The sequence below is a fragment of the Myotis brandtii genome, unplaced genomic scaffold (assembly GCF_000412655.1).
Source record: "Myotis brandtii unplaced genomic scaffold, ASM41265v1 scaffold71, whole genome shotgun sequence".
In the NCBI taxonomy this organism is placed as follows: Eukaryota; Metazoa; Chordata; class Mammalia; order Chiroptera; family Vespertilionidae; genus Myotis; species Myotis brandtii.
The window spans coordinates 2,105,267-2,125,144 of record NW_005370787.1 but is presented as its reverse complement, the minus strand read 5'-3'; positions in this window follow the sequence as shown (position 1 = coordinate 2,125,144).

The following is a 19,878-nucleotide window of genomic DNA, read 5'->3' as shown; positions in this document are numbered from 1 at the left end:
GCTAAGCGAAATAAGTCAGTTGGAGAAAGATAAATATCACATGATCTCACTCATTTGTGGAATATAATGAACAACATAAACTGATGAACAAAAACAGATCCAGAGACAGTGAAGCATTGATCAGACCATCAAACCTCAGAGGGAAGGTAAGGGAAGATGGGCGTAAGGGGGAGAGATCAACCAAAGGACTTGTATGCATGCATATAAGCCTAATCAATGGACACAGACACCAGGGGATTGAGGGCATGAGTGGGGGGTGGAGGGTGAGGTGACAATGGGGGGATAAGGACACATATGTAATACCTTCATCAATAAAGAAAAAAAAAAGTGGGACTCTAATCCAATATGACTGGTGCCCTTATAAAAAGAAGAGAAAACAGCCCAGCCAATGTGGTTCAATGGTTGAGCATCGACCTATAAGCCAGGAGGTCATGGTTCAATTCCTGGTCAGGGCACATACCCGGATTGCAGGCTTGATCCCCAGTGGGGGGAGTGCAGGAGACAGCCCATCAATAATTCTCTCTCATCATTGATGTTTCTATCTCTCTCTCCCTTTCCATTCCTCTCTGAAATTAATAAAAATACATTTAAAAAGAAGAAGAAGAAGAAGAAGAGATACCAGAGAGCTCTCTCTCTCTGTATGAGCCCATGGAGAAAAGGCCATGTGACAAACACAGTGAAAAACTCCCATCTGCAAGCCAAGGACAGAGGTCTCACCAGCAATCAATCCTGTAGGTACCTTAACACTTAGACTTTCAGCCTCCAGAACTCTGGGTAAATATATTTACATTGTGTAAGCCACTCAATTGGTAGTATTTTGTTGTGGCCTGAACAGACGAATCATTTATAATGATTTTTTTTCAGAAGCCTTTTCTCTCACCACATCACAAGCTTATTCAAGGCTGCAATGGTGTTTTAGTCCCCTCTATACCCAGGGGTCCAGTTCATAGCTGCCACAATAGCAGAGTGACTTACTACATGTGTCTGTTTAGCTAGGCACATTTCTGTCCATGTAGATTTCAATGTGGAGTCCAAGTTTTAGATATTGTCAGTTAGGGTCCAGTTAAAACATTTAAAAATTGCATTCTTTAAAAATGAATTTAAAAAACTATGAAATGTTTAGAAGAAAACTTAGTTGTAAATCTTTGTGACCTTGGATTAGATATAACACTTAAATCATAAGCAACAATTATATAAATATAAATAATATAATATATAATATATTGGGGGGGAGGGCAGTTGGGGGTGACCGGGCCTGCAGGGGAGGGAGGGCATTTGGGGGGAACCAGGCCTGTAGAGGAGGGCAGTTGCGGGCGACCAGACCGGCAGGGGAGCAGTTAGGCATAGATCAGGCTGGCAGGGGAGTGGTTAGGGCGTGATCAGGCTGGCAGGCAGAAGCAGTTAGGGGCAATCAGGCAGGCAGGTAGGCGAGCGGTTAGTTGGGGGTGACCGGGCCTGCAGGGGAGGGAGGGCATTTGGGGGGAACCAGGCCTGTAGAGGAGGGCAGTTGCGGGCGACCAGACCGGCAGGGGAGCAGTTAGGCATAGATCAGGCTGGCAGGGGAGTGGTTAGGGCGTGATCAGGCTGGCAGGCAGAAGCAGTTAGGGGCAATCAGGCAGGCAGGTAGGCGAGCGGTTGGGAGCCAGCAGTCCCAGATTGTGAGAGGGATCCAGATCGGAGAGGGTGAAGGCTGGGCTGAGGGACACCCCCAAGTGCATGAATTTCATGCACCAGGCCTCTAATATATATATTGCACTTCATCAAAATTGAAAGTGAAGGATACTACCAAGAGAGTTAATGACAACTTACAGAATGGAAGAAAATAGTTGAAAATTCTGTATCTGATAAGGGTCAAATATCCAGAACACATAAAGAATTCATAGTTCAACAATAAAAAGACAAATAATCCAATTGAAAAAATGGGCCAAATGATTTGAATAGACATACCTCCAAAGAAGAATAACCAATAAACACATGAAAAATGATCAACATCATTAGTCATTTCGTAAATGTAAGTCAAACTTCAGCAAGATAACACTTCCACTCACTAGGATGGTTACATAAGAAATGAAAAGGACAATAACCAGTGTTGGCAAGCATGAGGAGAAAGTGAAGTCCTTACACATTTCTAGTGGGAATGTAGAATGGTGCAGCCACCATGAAAAACAGTATGGAAATTCCTCAAAAAAAGTTGAAAATAGAATTACCATGTGATCCAGCAATACTACTCATGGGATTATATCCAAAAGAATTAAAAGCAGTATCTCAAAGAGCTATTTGTACACTAATGTTTATAGTCGCATTATTCACAATGGTCAAAAGGTGGAAGTAACCCACATGTTCATTGATGGATGAATGGAAAAACAAAATATGGTATATACAGAAAATGGAATATTATTCTGCCTTAAAAGGAAAGAAATTCTGACCCATGCCACAACATGGATGAAACTTGAAGACATTATGCTAAGTGAAATGAGCCAATCACAAATGGAAAAATACTGTATGATACTACTCATATGAGGTTCCTAGAATAGTCAGATTTATAAAAATAAGAAGTAGAATGGTGGTTACCAGAGGTGAGGGAAGGGAAGAACAGGGAGATGTTGTTTAATGAGTATAGTGTTTCAATTTTGTGAGATGAAAAGAGTTCTGGATATTCTTGCACAACAATCTGAATGTACTTAACAACAATGAACTTAAGATGGTAAACTTCATATTATGTGTATTTTGTCCACAATTAAAAAACAAACCTTTAAAAGGGTCTTAACCATCATATGTGCATTTACACACACATACTATACACATTTGTACATGACATGTACACACATACTATACACACTTTCCCCCCTTGATTTAATTCATCATCAATATGAGGTTTAGAATGGTTCCAAGCAAAATGAAAAGGAACAAATAAAATTAATCCAAATTCAGGCCCACGTGAAATCCAGACTGCTTTAGATGACAAAAGGGGCAAGGTTAAAACACCTCAACTTTTACATAGGCTGTTTTGTTTTAAAAATCTGGCCCTAAAATATCATCCAGAAGCAGTCTGTTTCCATTTGGCTTGGCTTGTGTTGTGAGCAAAATTTGACTCTAGTAAACAAATGGCTGAGTGTTTTGAGGCCCCACTCGACGGGCTGTCACTGGAAATACTTTACTTGACCTTTTATAAGCCATGATCCCCAGCAAAATTGTGCAGAATCAAATTTAAAAATGCTCTAGCATCTTTTGTGAGTACGGGGGAGATTACAGGATACTTTTATTTTAGAATAATTACATAGTGACCTTCAGAGTTATTTGCAAAGGTCATATTCTCTTCACACACCCTCGATTTCTTTTCAGTTTTTCCTTTTGTCCCACCAGACATAAATTTAGCGAAAGAAGAAGAAAGAGAGAGAGTACTTTTTTTTCCTGTGGATGAAAACTGAAAAAGATAGTCCCAAGTCCCCACAGGCGCTCGGAGGGCTGTGGGCTATGATAGGCTATTTTCTCCCATTTAGCTCCTGCATTATCACTACTCCTTTTTCTTCATTATTCCCCACTTATCGCATGCAGCATCACTGCAGAGCCCAAATAGAGAGTTGTAATTACCCAGCTGCCACCTGATAGCACCCCTTCTATCATCTTTATCTCACTAGGCCTTGCTGTTTCATCATTGGATAAAACTTGCCCATGGCAGTGCCTGTGATAGTGCATCTCAGAGATACATTTAAAGTTTACTCATTTATCGCAGGAAAATGCTGAACCCAGGCAATTATTAGATACACTTGCCAGTTTATTTGTTCAGTAAGGTTACTTTCACTCCCTTTTGTATCAGCCATTTTTTCCTTTTCTTCTTGGACACACTGAGGTCACAACTGGCTACTGAAATGAAATTTTAATGAAATTGCCCAGCATCAAGAATACGGAGACTGCCTATGCGTGTTGGGAGTGTGCGTGCACACGTGTGCACACACTCTGACACCAACATGCCAGCCATTGAATTCAAGCATTTCTCCAGTCAGGCACATCTAAAAAGGACAGCACACTGCTCCGAAGGGGAGCTTTGGCACTGGAAAAGACTCAGGAGGCACTGCATTTTTGTGAAAGGTTAGCTTGCTGGTGATTGTAAAAATCAGAGCACAGAAAAGTCAATATCTAAACAAGTAGAAGAACATAAAATGGGCACATCTTTTACAGATTTCTCAGGCTTTTCCTTTACTCACTTTCAGGGAATAGAGCCCAAGGGCAAGTTTTAAGAATAAGGTGTGTGTGTGTGTGTGTGTGTGTGTGTGTGTGTGTGTGTGACATGCATTCTCATTCTGGTTAGTGCAATTTAAAGGGATATGCTTATATGCACATTTCTGTAATGATTTATCTAACTGATGGCCACTGTTCTCATGAAAGTCTGTTGGAAATTCAAAGTGATGTTTTTAGCAGCTCTGCTGAAGTACAATTGAGAAAAAAGAAAACTGTGCATGTTTAATGCACACAATTTGATGAGTTTATACATATACTCATGATACTACCACCCCAATCAAGGTAACAGATATATCCATCACCTCCAAAAGTTTTTTGTGTCCCCCTTTTTGTTGTTTGTGGTAAGACTCCTTAACATGAGATCTACACTCCTAACAAATTTTTAAGGTCACAACACGTGTTGTTAACTGTGGGCACTACTTTGTACAACAGATCTCTAACCTGTATTCACCCCATAACTGAGACTGCACACCCAGTGAACAAAAATAGGGTATTTTTGACTCTGGCAGAAAGGCCTATTAAGAAGAAAAGAAATTCTAGAGCTAATTTTTATAACATTTCTTTATATGCTGAGAGTGGTAGCAGTGAAACTAGTTAATATTAAATGACCTTAATTTAATCAGTGAGGAATGAAATGAGCAAAGATTATTTACATTTTTAAAAAAATATATTTTATTGATTTTTTTACAGAGAGGAAGGGAGAGGGATAGAGAGTTAGAAACATCGATGAGAGAGAAACATAGATCAGCTGCCTCCTGCACACCCCCCACTGGGGATGTGCCCACAACCAAGGTACAGGCCCTTGACCAGAATCGAACCCGGGACCCTTCAGTCCGCAGGCCGACGCTCTATCCACTGAGCCAAACCAGTTAGGGCAAGATTATTTACATTTATCTCAACAATGGCAATGGCATTTAAGTAGACTAAAGAAAAACTCAATGGAGGTTTATTTTAATAAACAAGTTGAAAAACCCTCCTTTGCCTTGCCAGACAATTTTGCAGCCAATGCTGCCCATTATGGAAAACAGCAAACTTGTATGTGTGGTTGGAGATCAGTGTGGGAGAAAAGGTGTCAGGCAAGATACTAACAAAAGGTGCACATTCCCCAAGTGCTGGATTTCAAGTGTGGTTTTACAGATGTGGTTTTTAAAATTACACCCTTCATGAATATTTAATCTGGCTTGATTAATTTTCTTTATGGGATGATCTATTTAAAACAACAAACAGTAACTCCTCATTAAAATCATTCCCTGTCAGCTCCCTGTAAATGCATTCTCTCTCTCTCTCTCTCTCTCTCTCTCTCTCTCTCTCTCTCTCTCACACACACACACACTGATAACAACGTACCTTCACACAATTCCCCACTTTGTTTAGAGGTTCTTCTGCCCCAGTATTTGGTTTCCCTTTGACATCAAGGTAAATTAGAAGTGTGCCCTGCACTTCTGTAAAACTCTTCTTTCACAGAGCGGTTCTGAAGGGACCAGACATGAGAGAAGCCGTGTGGCAGCGCCATGGGAAATGAAACTTCTTACAGGCACATGGGGTTTTATTCTTTATTTTAAAATTTCTTTGTGTGTGTGTGGACCTAATAGTTATTGACAAAGGAAATGACAGAGACCATCAGAGTGGGTGCCCTGTGAAAGGGAGAGGCTACATGAGTTTAAAAAGGAATAGACGAAAATAATCGGGTCTAGGGGCTCATATAGAACAAGAATGAATTTCATTGAATTCCACTTTCCTGGTATTTTAACCTTTAGTTTTTGTTTTTGTTTGAGGAACTTACTCTATGCTATTTTTGGATCGCTTTACACTTCTCTTAGGTAAAAAAAAAAGTCTTGAAATTGATTATATGTTCTCTTTTCAAAAATAATTTAATGAATGGAAAGACCATTTATTTACTATGACTTAAAGGTATTCCCTGAAGAGAGCAGAAATAGCAAATTAAAACCTCCTACAGGGCACGGAAACATCACTACACTTGGGAATTCTATGTTTATCTTCTACCAAATGGAATTAGAAATGGATACAAGGTCACAGGACTGCCCTACCCCTCATGCCTGGAGGGTCTCCATTGTCTGGAAGAGAAGGTCCACTGCACCTCAGCCAGCTGCTGAAGGTTTTCATGCCCTGTGACTGGAAGCCTGGGCCAGGGAAGGCCTGGGAAAGCAGCACAGCAGTTCAAGTCATACAACTTCACCTTCTGATGCCGGGCCCTCTCTAAGCCTCAGTTTTCTCATCTGTACAATAGGCAGAATAGGGGGGCCTTAAACTGGAGGTGACAGATTGAGCACAGGCATTAAAGCAAGCTTACACTAAGCACTCAGCAACTGATCACTCTTAGCTACTTTCATCTGGTAATAGAATGGTGGCCTGCAATGAAGGCGGGATAGCACATGGGCCAGCAAAACCTGTGGGCAGGACATTGCTCCACACGTAACCATGCGTTGGTCTCCGTCGGGGAGGCCGGTTCTCCATAGCACAGTGTATTTACTGGATGGCCCACGCTGAGTCACAGAAGCAATCCCATTTTATGGGGTGATTAAGTCACACACAGTTGTGCCTCTGACAGGTAAGAGGAACATCCTGACAGCCCATTTTTCCTGTTAATCAGAGTCTTGTTGCATATTGTATACTTACAAGAAGAAAGGAACATTGGCTTTTATACATTGAGAAGCCAGACCAACACCGATGTTAGGATTAGAAACCTGGATTTCACTTTGGGTTTAAGGGATTTGACCAGAAAAAGTTACATTAAAATTGAATTAAAAAAATAAAATCTAAAACCTCCTCCCAGCCCTACCCGGGTTGGCTCAGTGGATAGAGCATCCGAAGGGTCCCAGGTTCAATTCTGGTCAAGGGCACGTACCTTGGTTGCAGGCTCCTCCCTGGCTGGGGCTCTGGTTGGGGCTCATGCAGGAGACAACCTATCAATGTGTTTCTCTCACATTAATGTTTCTCTCTATCTTTCCCTCTCTCTTCTACTCTCCCTAAAAATCAATTGAAAAATATCCTCGGGTGAGGATTAAAAAAATAATAAAAATAAAAATAAATAAATAATAAAATGAAACATCCTCCCAAAAAGCTGTTTGCAGTGAGTAAATAGAATCTTATCTAGAAAAACACTCTTTTCTTTATGGAGGACTATGGCTGCTGGGGGCAGGGCAATGGCAGGCTGTCCTCAGAATAAACTTTGGTATGGTCACTGCCCAAAGATGGGGTAGAGAAATTTCCCAGATCCACAGGACTGCCTCCAGAGTCAGGATAAATGTAGGTGAAGCAACACTTGGCAAGCTGACCAGCCAGGTAGCTATGGACTCGCTCCTCTGTTTAAGCTATGGATCATGAACAAAATGCCTTTCAGAGTTAGTACCTGTCTGGAGAACCTGAAAGGCCTGTCCTTCCTCTGTGTTCTATGTCCCTGGAGAACACTCTATGGCAGGGTTCATAACTGGAGGCCTACATGGACTTCAGAGGATTTGTGGATCTCGACATTTCTGGAAAGTTTTTCCATTTATGCTCATTTTTTAACACAGTTTAGGTCATTTTTTCAAAAGGGTTTGTTTCCCTAGAAGAGGTGAAGAAGAATCCCTCTTTTGCAACACGATTTCCAGGAGAGGAAAGAACAGAAAACCGGATAGGAGAAAGATACAGCAGTGTATGTGCAAAGGGAGAAAGACCAGGACAGAGGTTTCAGAGAGTGAAAAGGCACGTGCAATCGCATTCCTCCTTCTGTGCTACCGTCTCATCCGCCTCGGTTGGCCTTGGCCAAACCCTCTGGCTGCAGTGCAAGAAGGCCGGCCTCGGGCACTCACCCTGTGCAGGAGCAGCAGGCAGAGGCTGCGTGTAAACCCCCACCCACTTCAGAACAAGAGCCAGGTCATTAGTTTGAATTGGCTCGGGTTTTCCTTTCTGTTTCAAAGAGCTATGATTTGTGTTACGTGCACCCTGACACAAAACGACATGTTGTATCCTGTACATTTTAGCTCAGACTTCATTGAGCCCGTGTGTCACCCTTCCTGACTACCTTTTACCACTCTGAATAAAACTACATGTGGCAGTAGAGCAACTCCTAAAGGCAACTCTATTGATCTATTAAAAGAAGCACTTTTAATTAAGCAATAATATGTGGTTGAATCAAGATGCCAAGTAGTAAATTTCTATGAATGACTGCCAGGGGCGGGCATTGCAGAAACTGATTTATTTGCCAGATTTGAAAGCTGTTCTTCCAATAAACCTCTCCCTCACTGGGAAGCCAATATATTTGCAATGTTGTTATGTTTTAAGGACATCGAGCCTGAAATCAGCCACATTTCAAACTGAATGACCTTATTTGACTTCTGCTGGGACGTCGCACTACAGATGAGGGCTTATGCTTCTTTTTGAGAGGCATTTCTCCCTGGGGGAGAATTTTCTCCTGTTCCCTTTCTGAACAGAGAAAAGAGCTAATAAAGGAACAATTATAATTATCAAATGCTGTTGCCTATTTTAAAATTTCAAAAATCCTGTAGGATTAGAATGGCAGCTCTGCTAGTCATCAAATAAACCTAGAGTGAAACCTTACAACCATTGGGCTCTCTCCTTGTTGCCTGACCCCTTTAGTTGCCCGAGTGTCCCTAAAAATAGGTTTATTTCATTCCCAAATGTCAAGGACTTTCTCAGTCTTAACTCTCTGCTTTGTCTGAACTTGCAATCACCTCCCCCGCTGGTAGAAGCAGAAAAAGACCTTCCCCCTTTTTCCATCTCTCCAGATTTCAGCCATTCGTAAGGCCTCCTTCACCAGGCTTCCTTTAGCCGGGGCTGGTTTTCTTCTCTTGCCAAACTTATTTATATCACAGGTCTATCTCTGTTATGCGTAGTTTTTCATCATCATTGTTTCACAAATGTTTCTTCTATGTTTTTATAATCCTCACCTGAGGATATGTTTTTATTAATTTTACAGAGAGGAAGGGAGACAGAGAGAAACATTGATGTGAGAGAGAAACATCGATCAGTTGCCTCCCATAGCCTCATAAGTCAGCGATCAAACCCAAAATCTTTATGGTATATGGGATGATGCACCAACTAACCGTGTCACCTGGCCAAGACTCCCTGTGGACCACATCTTGAATATTTCCTGGCACAGAACTGGGTATATAATAGATGCTCACTAATAATGATAAACTGCTTATTTCCTTAATGTGATTGTCTGACTGTGTAAGTTGGATAAAATTGGTAAAGCAGGTTTTAACCTGTGGTTGGGAATTTCCATCTACATTTGGTTTCTTGCCATGGTTTAAAAAGGAGAAAAAGAAAAAAAAAAGAAGCCAAGGCTATATTAAGGTTTAGAAATGTAGGTAATAAATATGCATTGTGAGCAAAAGGGTAAATTTATACTGACCAGCAAGTCTCAGGCACAGCAGTGATTTATTAAACTGGACTCTCCAAATAAAATAAAGTAACTGATTCAATACAGTAATATTTAAAACTTAGCATTTCTGCTTGGGTCTGAGGAGGATAAAAGCATGTATTGCATTTCTCTCTGGTTTGATGTAGCTGCTAATTTTTCATGATTCATAGTGGAAAATAGTGGGGACAAGGAGGATTGTGTCTGAATTCTGAACTTGGACTCGAGCTGGTGTATCAGTTGGATACACTAAGACTAGTGGGGAAGTTCCTGTCACTTTCACTGCTGACATCATTGTCATCAACACCATCACAGCTGGAGTGATCATGCATCTGCGTTTGACCAGTTTAAGCCAAGTTATTAATAGCATACCTTTTCACTCTCACAAATGTCCCAGTTTGATGGTAAATTATATAGTCACTTGAATAATTTTTGAGCACTTATTATATACACTAAGTACCAATCTAATATATTATTTGTTTTGACTTCACAAATTCACAACAACCTTACACAGTAGGTATGCCTTTTAGCCCATCTTAGAGATGATGGAATTGAGGCCAAGAGTTTAAGAAACTTTCCCATGGCATGCAGCTCGCAGTTAGCAAGTTGGGATCTGAACTCAGTTATTCTGGCTCCAGAATCCAAGATCTTAATCATTATATCTATGCTTATTACACAGAAAATATGGGGATCTATACCCCATGACCTCCAACTATCAGATCCATTATATTTCCATTCCAGTGGGAATGCCTGGATCCCTGGACCAGGTGTAGGGAAACAGGAGTCTAGTTCATTGCAGCAGTTTTAATATTTACTACTTTGTTGTCCATCTAGCTAATAAGTGAGCTTCTTTTCTTATTAAGAGGCGGGTTGTAGAGGGTCAAATTCAGTTAAATTACAAGAGCAGCATTAAACAGAACTGAAAGGCTGCAAATTTTTCAAGTTAGCCCATAGGAGTCATTCTGCCACAGCCGTGGTCGGCAAACTGCGGCTCACGAGCCAAATTCGGCTCTTTGGCCTCTTGAGTGTGGCTCTTCCTAAGCCTTAGGAGTACCCTAATTAAGTTAATAACAATGTACCTACCTATATAGTTTAAGTTTAAAAAATTTGGCTCTCAAAAGAAATTTCAATCGTTGTGCTGTTGCTATTTGGCTCTGTTGACTAATGAGTTTGCCGACCACTGTGCCACAGGATCACTTGTTAAAAATCAACCTTGTGCTGGTCACAGAGCTAAATTTCTTCACACATGCATCTTGCCTGTAATCGTCATCCCACCCACGAGGCATATTATTATCCACATTTGACAGATGGAAAACCTACTGGAGAGCTTAACTGACTTTCCCATGATCACTTAGCTAATATGCCTCATTGCTCAGATTTTCAACCAGGTATCTAACTTCAAAATCCATGATTTTTAAAAACTATTTATTTATTTATTTTCTCCCAATTTTATTGAAAAATAATTGACAAATATAACTGTATATATTTAAAGTATAAAATGTGATGATTTGATATACTTACTGTGGAATGATTACCAAGGTCAATATAATACATCCATCACCTCACACAGTTAACTCTTTGTGTGTGTGTGTGTGTGTGTGTGTGTGTGTGTGTGTGTGAAGAATATTTTTATCTACCATTTATTTCTTAAAGGCTTACAGAGTACTGTGTGCACTTTAATTTTTTTTATCAATCTTCATTGTTGAAAGTATTACATATGTTCTCCTTTTCCCCTCATTGATCGCTTCTAGCCCGCCCCAGTCCTTCACCACCCTATTGTCTGTATCTATGGGTTATGCAAATATACATACAAGTTTTGTTTTTTTTTGGTTTATCTCTTCCCACTCACCCACTCTCCTCCCACCTTCTCTCTGAGATTTGACAGTCTGTTCCATGCTTCTATGTCTCTGGATTTATTTTGTTCATCAGTTTATTTTGTTCATTTGATTCCACATATGAGTGCGATCATGTGATACTTGTCTTTCTCTGTCCGGCTTATTTCACTTAGCATAGTGCCCTCCAGTCCCATCTATGAGGTCACAAATACCAGGATTTCCTTCTTTTTATGGCTAAATAATATTTCCTTGTGTGTGGAGTGTGTGTGTGTGTGTGTGTGTGTGTGTGTGTGTGTGTATCACATTTCTTTATCCGTTCATCTCTGGAAATGATTTTTTTGACCTTCATAAATTGTCTCATTTAATCCTATGAGTTAAGTGCTATTAGTGCCACCATTTCATGTATGGGAAAATGTGGGCCCAGAGCAGGTAAGCTATTTGCCCAAAAATCAGAGAAAGACAACAGTGGTGTCAAGATTTAGAGAGTTAAGTTAAATCTCACATCCTAACCTCCTCTGACAAGCCATCTCTGATAGGTGGCTAACACGAATCAGCCTCCACTCACACTTAGTATTTGGAAAAAGAATCTTTGGAGGCGTGGCCTATGGACCAATGGAGATGCCATCGTTTCAGGCTCCAATAAGCGTATACAGCAGGTTTCAAGGCTACACACTTCTCTGTCTTGAGAGGAACCAGAGGAAAGTGTCCTCATACTCCAGAGCCCGTTGTCAGGAATGACTGCTCTTAAGCTGCCTTCACAACTTCAGGTGCAATTTACAGGATGTTGGCTGATTCTTAGACATTCACTCAGAGCTTAAGGTCTAACTTGGATGGGATGCACACTTCTGGGTCAGCTCTTGCCTCTCTGTGACTTTGCTGAAGTCTAGAGTCTCATTTTGCAGTGGCTCGGAACTGGAACTGGACCACCTGTCTGAGGCAGCTTGGGTTGTACACACAGATATCAACCATGAAGCACAGCTGCAAAACAAACCTCATTTTCTCCAGTGGAAGTTAGTCCCCTAAGGAATCATGAATAATATGACAGACTCATACAAACTACCCAAACCAGGGCTCCCCTTGGCCAATATTGAACTGCCAAATGGAATGTTCACTAATCAAAGCCAGTAGAAGCCCGGTACACATCTACACGTTTGAATAACACCACTTTGGGAATTATTTTCAACACATTTATTTAGCAAATGCCTCTCTTTCTAGCATCTGATTTATATTTCCAACTTGGACTAAAGCAAGACACATTTTTTCCCTTATTTTATAAAGGGCACTGCCATCCACCAAGTTACAGAGGCCAGAAATCTACAAATTAACTAAGGCCCTTTGCACCTCATGTCAAATCCAACCCATGTACAAATTCTGTACATTTTACTGAACTGGCCCTTGAGTCCATCTCCTGCCCTCCTTTTCAGAACTCTTATACCCATTTAAACATTGATCATCTCTATACTAGACCACTCCAATAACCTCTTCTGGTTCATAGGTCAGCGCTCAACCACTGAGCCACGCCAGCTGGGCTTCAATAACCTCTTAATTAGTGCCCACCTTTCTTTACCTACGCCAGTCATTTTTCCCAATTATAGAGGTAACCATGACCTTCCTATGTTTAATTACCTTGCGTCTTCCTATCAACATAATACAAAAATTTTTATGTGACATATAACTTCTGTCACCATCTAGTTTTGACCTATATTTTGGTTCAACTCCCACCCTCACTTTATATTACCTCTTCCCATACTCTCCCAGAGAATAGTAATTATTTCCATCATTAGAGTCTCATTTCATCATTTACTCATAGCATTTATCACATGATAGTATATCATGGTGTGTGTCTGTCTTTCCCATTTCTAAAGCATATACACTTCATGAAGGAAGATCTTGTTTAACACCACATCCTGAATGCCAAGCATGGGACCTGGCATTTAGAAAGCACTTAACAAATGGCAGCAGTGCCTAATTTCGTGTTGCCCATCAGGAAAAGTGTTTATGTATATATAATACTCACAAATCAAATAATCGGTAATTGAATATTTGGTAGAAATATGTAAAGTGCTTAGAATAATACCAAGCACATTGAAAGCGCTGGATAAATATTAGTTTTCATTCGTTTTTTTATACCAAGTTCAGATGGTCGCACTGAATTTTTTTCAGCGTATTCTTTCGGAGGATTACAAGATTTCTGTGACTCTGGAGACTTTGTACACTGCCTTCACATTTTCAGTAGCTATGTGTCTATAGGACAAGTTAGGACGCTGGTTATGTGAGGACTTTGAAATGACAGGTCAGTGTATTCATTTCTCCAAAGTACTTTAGTTTGGCAATTTCTCTATCACTAAAAGAAGATTAACACTTGACACAATAAGGAAGTTAGTTCAACAAAAACCTTTGATCCAGGAGATAGGATAAGATAGAAAGTCACAGACTTCTATGAGCTGGACCTATAGCAAAGCTGACTTCCAGCAAAATGCCTGCTGATGACTCAGTTTATCTATAAAAGACAAATCAGGCAGAGGCTAATCATGAAAGAAATAGATTAATAGTACTGAAGATTAGATAGGAATGAAAAGCACTAAAGGGAGAGATTGTCATGGTCAATAAGAATAAGGGATAGCCGGACCCCAGCCTACATAATCTCATCCGATCATTTGGTTGATGTGCTGCTGATGGGAAAAGATTGAAAAGCAAAGAAAAAGAAGTCAAAGGACAGACAGGTCTCCATCTGTCTGGCTTTCAATCTTTCCCTTGGCAAAATGTGGGGGTTGCACTAAATGACCTCTATGGCTTCTTGTAGTATTGTCATTGTGTAACTGTACAATTCCACCATGAAGAAAGAGAGAGAAAAGTCCAAGGCTGAAATTATTATATATGTACATGGGTGTATACACACATGCACAGAATAGCTATTCAGGCACAAACATCACAGCTACTTATTATTTCCTCAATTATTAAATTGTAATTTCCAATCCTTTGTGTGTCAGAGACCCTTAGCTTTGTTCCTTCGCAGCTTTGCTTCTCAGAATTTTTGATTTTTTAAATCCTCATCCAAGGATATTTTTCTTTGGATTTTTAGAGAGAGTGGAAGGGAGGAGGAGAGACAGAAAGCGAGAAACAACAATGTGAGAGAGACACATCGATTGGTAGCCTCCCACAGGTGCCCTGACCAGGGCCAGGATCGAGCCTGCAACTGAGATACATGACCTTGACCGAGAATCGAACCCATGACACTTCAGTCCACAGGCCAATGCTCTATTCACTGAGCCAAACCGTCTAGGTCTCATTTGCTATTTTTTGTCATTCTCTCTTTGTCATATTATTCCTGCCTTACTATTCACCATAGCAGTTAGAGGGGGAGATTCTGCAAACAAAATGAGACCTGTGCTTGTCTTCAGAGGCTGCTAGGAGGTGGGAACGATGGAGAGACTGGCTACCTTGCAACCAGATGAGGGGAATCACATCTAATGGGAAGGCTGGATGGTATTAGTTACCAAGAGGGAAAGAAAGCAAGCTCTGTTGGAGGATCTAAGTGTAAGGGTTAGACAAGAAGAAAATAAGACATGGACCACTGGTCCAACCTACAGCAGGGCTCTGGAGCCAAGGTCTGTGTGTAATGCAACGTTATAAAAGAGCCAGTTGTAAGCTTTCAGAGTGTCGCCAGAAAAATTGCCTTGGACAATTTTGAGGAGCAGCTACTTAGCAAAGAATGATGTTCTTGGGGTTTGTTTTTATTAGTTTTATTTCATCTCAGACACGTTTAGAAAGTTTAGCTTTTGTGCATGGATTGATCTGTTAACCATTGAATGCTGGAAATTGTCCACTTCTAATTTTCTATTATTTTGAACTTGCTTTTATTTAAAGTTTTCCATTTCTTCAAAAAAGCCTAGACAGATATGAGATAAAGTATTTGTACATGTAAAGCACTCAAAAACTAAAAAGGGCTGGGCTGGTGTAGCTCAGTGGTTGAGTGTTGACCTATGAACCAGGAGGTCATGGTTTGATTCCCAGATAGGGCACATGCCTGGGTTGCAGGCTTGATCTCAAGTAGAGGGCGTGCAGGAGGCAGCCAATCAATGATTCTCTTTCATCATTGATGTTTCTCTCTCAGTCCCTCTCCCTTTTTCTCTGAAATCAGTAAACACGTAAAAAGTGAGTGTATTAGTTTCCTATTGTAGCTGTAACAAACTGGTGGTTGAAACAATGCAAATTTATTATATCACAGTTCTGTAGGTCAGAAGTTTGACTCAGGTCACACTGGACTAAAATCAATGCTGGCAGGACTGCATTCCTTTCCGGAGCCTCCAGAGGAGCCTGCCTTTTCCAGCTTCTCCTGGCTGCCTGCATTCCTTGGCTTGTTCCTCCCTCTCTCCCTTCCTCACTCCCCCCATCTTCAAAGTCAGAAACGATGCATCTCTTAGACCTCCGTTCAGCATCACATCTCTCTCTGACCGCAGCCAGGAAGGTTCTCTAATGTGAAGGTCTCATATGATAAGACTGGGTCCACCTGAATAACCCAGGAAAAGCTCCCCATCTCAGGTCTTTAATCACACCTGCAATGTCCCTTAAAACAAAATTGAATTCAAAATTTTAAAATCAGCATGGATTTATTATTTTCTCATGATTCTGTTTGAATTTTCTCAGCATCAGAGTGATTCATCCATCCTTATTCCTAATTTTGGTTATTTGTACCTTTTCTCTTTATTCTTTATCAAGGTAGATAATTTATTTATTTTCCAGCTTTATTGAGATGTAATTGACATATAACATATGCAAGTTTAAAGTGTACATTGTGAAGATTAGATACACATATATATTGCAAAATGATTGCCACAATAAGGTTAACATAGCCAGTGACTTATTAACTTTCTTTTTTCTTATATGTATAAGTAATTATATGCAATCCAGTCAAATTTATACTGGTAATTGAAAGAGTCTTAGCAAGGAGTGAGATTAAGGGACAAAACAGTCCAGAAATATACTGGTTGGGCTCAAATGGCCCCAATGGGAAAATAGGCATTCTGAGCTTAGCTATTTTCTCTGAAAGATAAGTGTATGGGGAAGTAAAAATGTCTGATCTAGAACTGAGAATAGAATTGTGGCTCCTCATTGAGTGCATAAGGGCAAGGTTCACTTTGAAATCTAATTTTTTAAATATTTTCTTTTCTAACTTGTCTTCCTTGCTAACTCATCATGTTTCCATCTTCTCTGGCCAAGCAGTTCATCTTTTTCCTGCATGTAGTCAATTGGAGTTACAAGAAAAGTTTGCAATCAGCTATTTTATAGAATGCCTAGGTACTGCTAAACCATATTCAACCTGAAGATTCTGTGTAATTGGGGGTCAAAAAGGAGCATTTTAACAAATACACAGTGGGGAGGGGTGAAGGGCAGTGAATCCGAAGCATTTAGAAATTTAAAACATTTCGACAAATATCTTTTTAACCTTCAAAAAGGAACATAAATAAATAACCATAATTTCTTTTGTTGTGAATATCAAGGCCAATGCTTTTAACACAAACCTGTTAATATTGCTTGATTCAGATGTAGCATTAATATTTCTGAAACAAAACTCTAATTTTTAGAGACATGAAAGGAGTCTTTTGTTCAATTCAAGCTTATAGGACTTTTTTTTTTGATTGGCAGTGAAGGTTGATTTTTACATACAAGCCCTGCTCTTGGCAAACGTTCTTCTGATGTTTTGCTTTATGTCTATGTAAGTTTTAAAAAGCCTTCATTCATCACATGAATGCTATTTAGATGCAAATAAATTTATTTTCCTAGAAGATTCCATCTTTACCCACTAAGTTTGGAATCCAGGTGGTCCGTTATGGTTTAGAAATGTATCCCTCAACCTATTCCTTGCTCCCAAGATCATTGCCTCTGGTACAAAGATTTTAGAGTCTGTGAATTATGAAAATTAAAAACTAAATGTGTGCATAAATCTACCACGGCATCCTGCATCAGGACAAGGTACCCATTTAGCAGTAAATGTTGTCGAATATACAAAGATTATTTGAGGTTTTCTTGACCCAATTGCAGGCATATCTCAGAGATATTGCAGTTTTGGTTCCAGACCACCGAGATAAAGTGAGTATCGCAATAAAGCAAGCCACACACATGTTTTTATTTCTGGTGCATATAAAAAGTTATATTTATGTTACTGTGGTCTATTATGTATACAATAGCCTTATGTCTAAAAAGCAATGTACACACTTTAATTAAAAATACATTATTGCTGCCCGGCCAACGTGGCTCAGTGGTTGAGCATCGACCTATGAACCAGGAGGTTATGGTTCAATTCCTAGTCAGGGCACATGCCCGGGTTGCAGGCTTGATCCCCAGTGGGGGACGTGCAGGAGGCAGCCTATCCATGATTCTCTCTCATCATTTATGTTCCTATCTCTCCCTCTTCCTCTCTGAAATCAATAAAAATATATTTAAAAAATTATTTTAAAAAATACTTTATTGCTAAAACATGCTCATCTGAGCCTTCAACTGTAATAATCTTTGAGCTGGTGGAAGGTCTTGCCTTGCTGTTGATGGTTGCTGACAGATCAGGATGGTGGCTGTTGATGGTTGAGGTGGCTGTGGCAGTTTCGTTTTTATAAAATTCATTTTACTTTATTTTTTAGATCACCATTTATCCCCTTTATACCCTCTTCCATCTCCACCCTTCCCCCCCACCCCTGCAAATAACCACAATGTTGTCCATGTCCATGGGTTCTTTCTGTTTTCTTTTTTGCTCAATCCCTCCACCCCACCCCACCCAACACCCTTTCCCCCACCAGAACTGCCTGCCTGCTCTCTGAGTCTGTCTACTTTGCTTGGTAGTTCAGTTTGTTTATTTAAATTCCACATATGAGTGAAACCATAAAGTACTTGTCTTTCTCTGACTGGCTTATTTCACTTAGCATAATGTTCTCCAGGTCCATCCATGATGTCCCAAGGGGTAAATTTTTCTTCCTTTTTATAGCAGAGCAGTATTCCATTGTGTAAATGCAATACTACTTCTTATCCACTCATCTACTGATGGACACGGGCTGCTTCCAAATCTTGGCTATTGTAAATAACACTGCAGTGAGCACAGGGGTATATATATATCCTTTTGAATTAGTGTTTTGGGTTCCTTCGGATAAATACCCAGAAGTAGAAATGCTAGATCATAAAGCAGCTCCATTTTTAATTTTTTGAGGTAACTCCATACTGCTTTCCACAGTGGCTGCACCACTCTGCATTCCCACCAGCAGTGCACGAGGGTTCCCTTTCTCCACATTCTCTCCAACATTTTTTGTTTTTGTTTGTTGATTTATTGATGATAGCCATTCTGACAGGTGTGAGGTGATATCTCATTGTGGTTTTAATTTGCATTTCTCTGATGATTAGTGACATTGAGCATTTTTTCATATGCCTATTGGCCATCAGTGTGCCCTCTTTGGAGAAGTGTCTATTCAGGACTTTTGCCCATTTTTAAATTGCATTGTTTGGGGTTTATTTTAGTGTTGATCTTTATAAGTTCTTTATAAATTTTGGATATTAACCCCTTATCAGATGGACCATTGGCGAATATGTTTTCCCATTCAGTGAGTTGTCTTTTCATTCTATTGATGGTTTCCTTTTCTGTGCAAAAACTCTTTAGTTTGATGTAGGCCCTTTTATTTATTTTTCTTTTGTTTTCCTTGCCCAAGGAGATATATCAGAAAAAATATTGCTATGAGAAGTGTCCAAGATTTTATGGCCGATGTTTTCTTCTAGGATTTTTACAGCATCACATCTAATATTTAAGTCTTTAATCCATTTTGAGTTTATTTTTGTGTATGGTGCAAGTTGGTGATCTAGTTTCTTTTCTTTTTTTTTTTGCACAAATCTGTCCAATTTCCCCAATACCATTTATTCAATAGACTATGTGGTGGCTTCTTAAAACAAGACAATGGAGTTTGCCACAGTGATTGACCTTTTCAGGAATCATTTCTTTGTGCATATGATGCTGTTTGATAGCATTTTGCCAGCATTAGAGCTTCTTTTAAAATTGGAATCAATCCTCTCAAACCCTGTGAGAGCTAAGTACTTTCACTGCTCTATTTCCAGCATTTTCAGTTTTTATTGTATATTAGAACTGAGTACATATAGATTTAGTGGATAAAATATTTCCTTTACAGGTTCCAATCACTCTTTGAAATCAAATTGGAAAGAGTGAGATTTAGTGTCTATTTCATGCATTACATGTGAAAAACAATCCTTTCACACTACGGACATTTATAGTCATTTACAAACTATAGACCAATTAAGAAGAAATGCAATAATCACTTTTAATTTGAAAAATCCAATCTGTAGAGGAAGACTACCTCAATGTGACACAAACTAAAGTCTTTGCCAGCTTGGGACCATTTTCCATCCAAATTGTAACAGCACAAGAGCGTG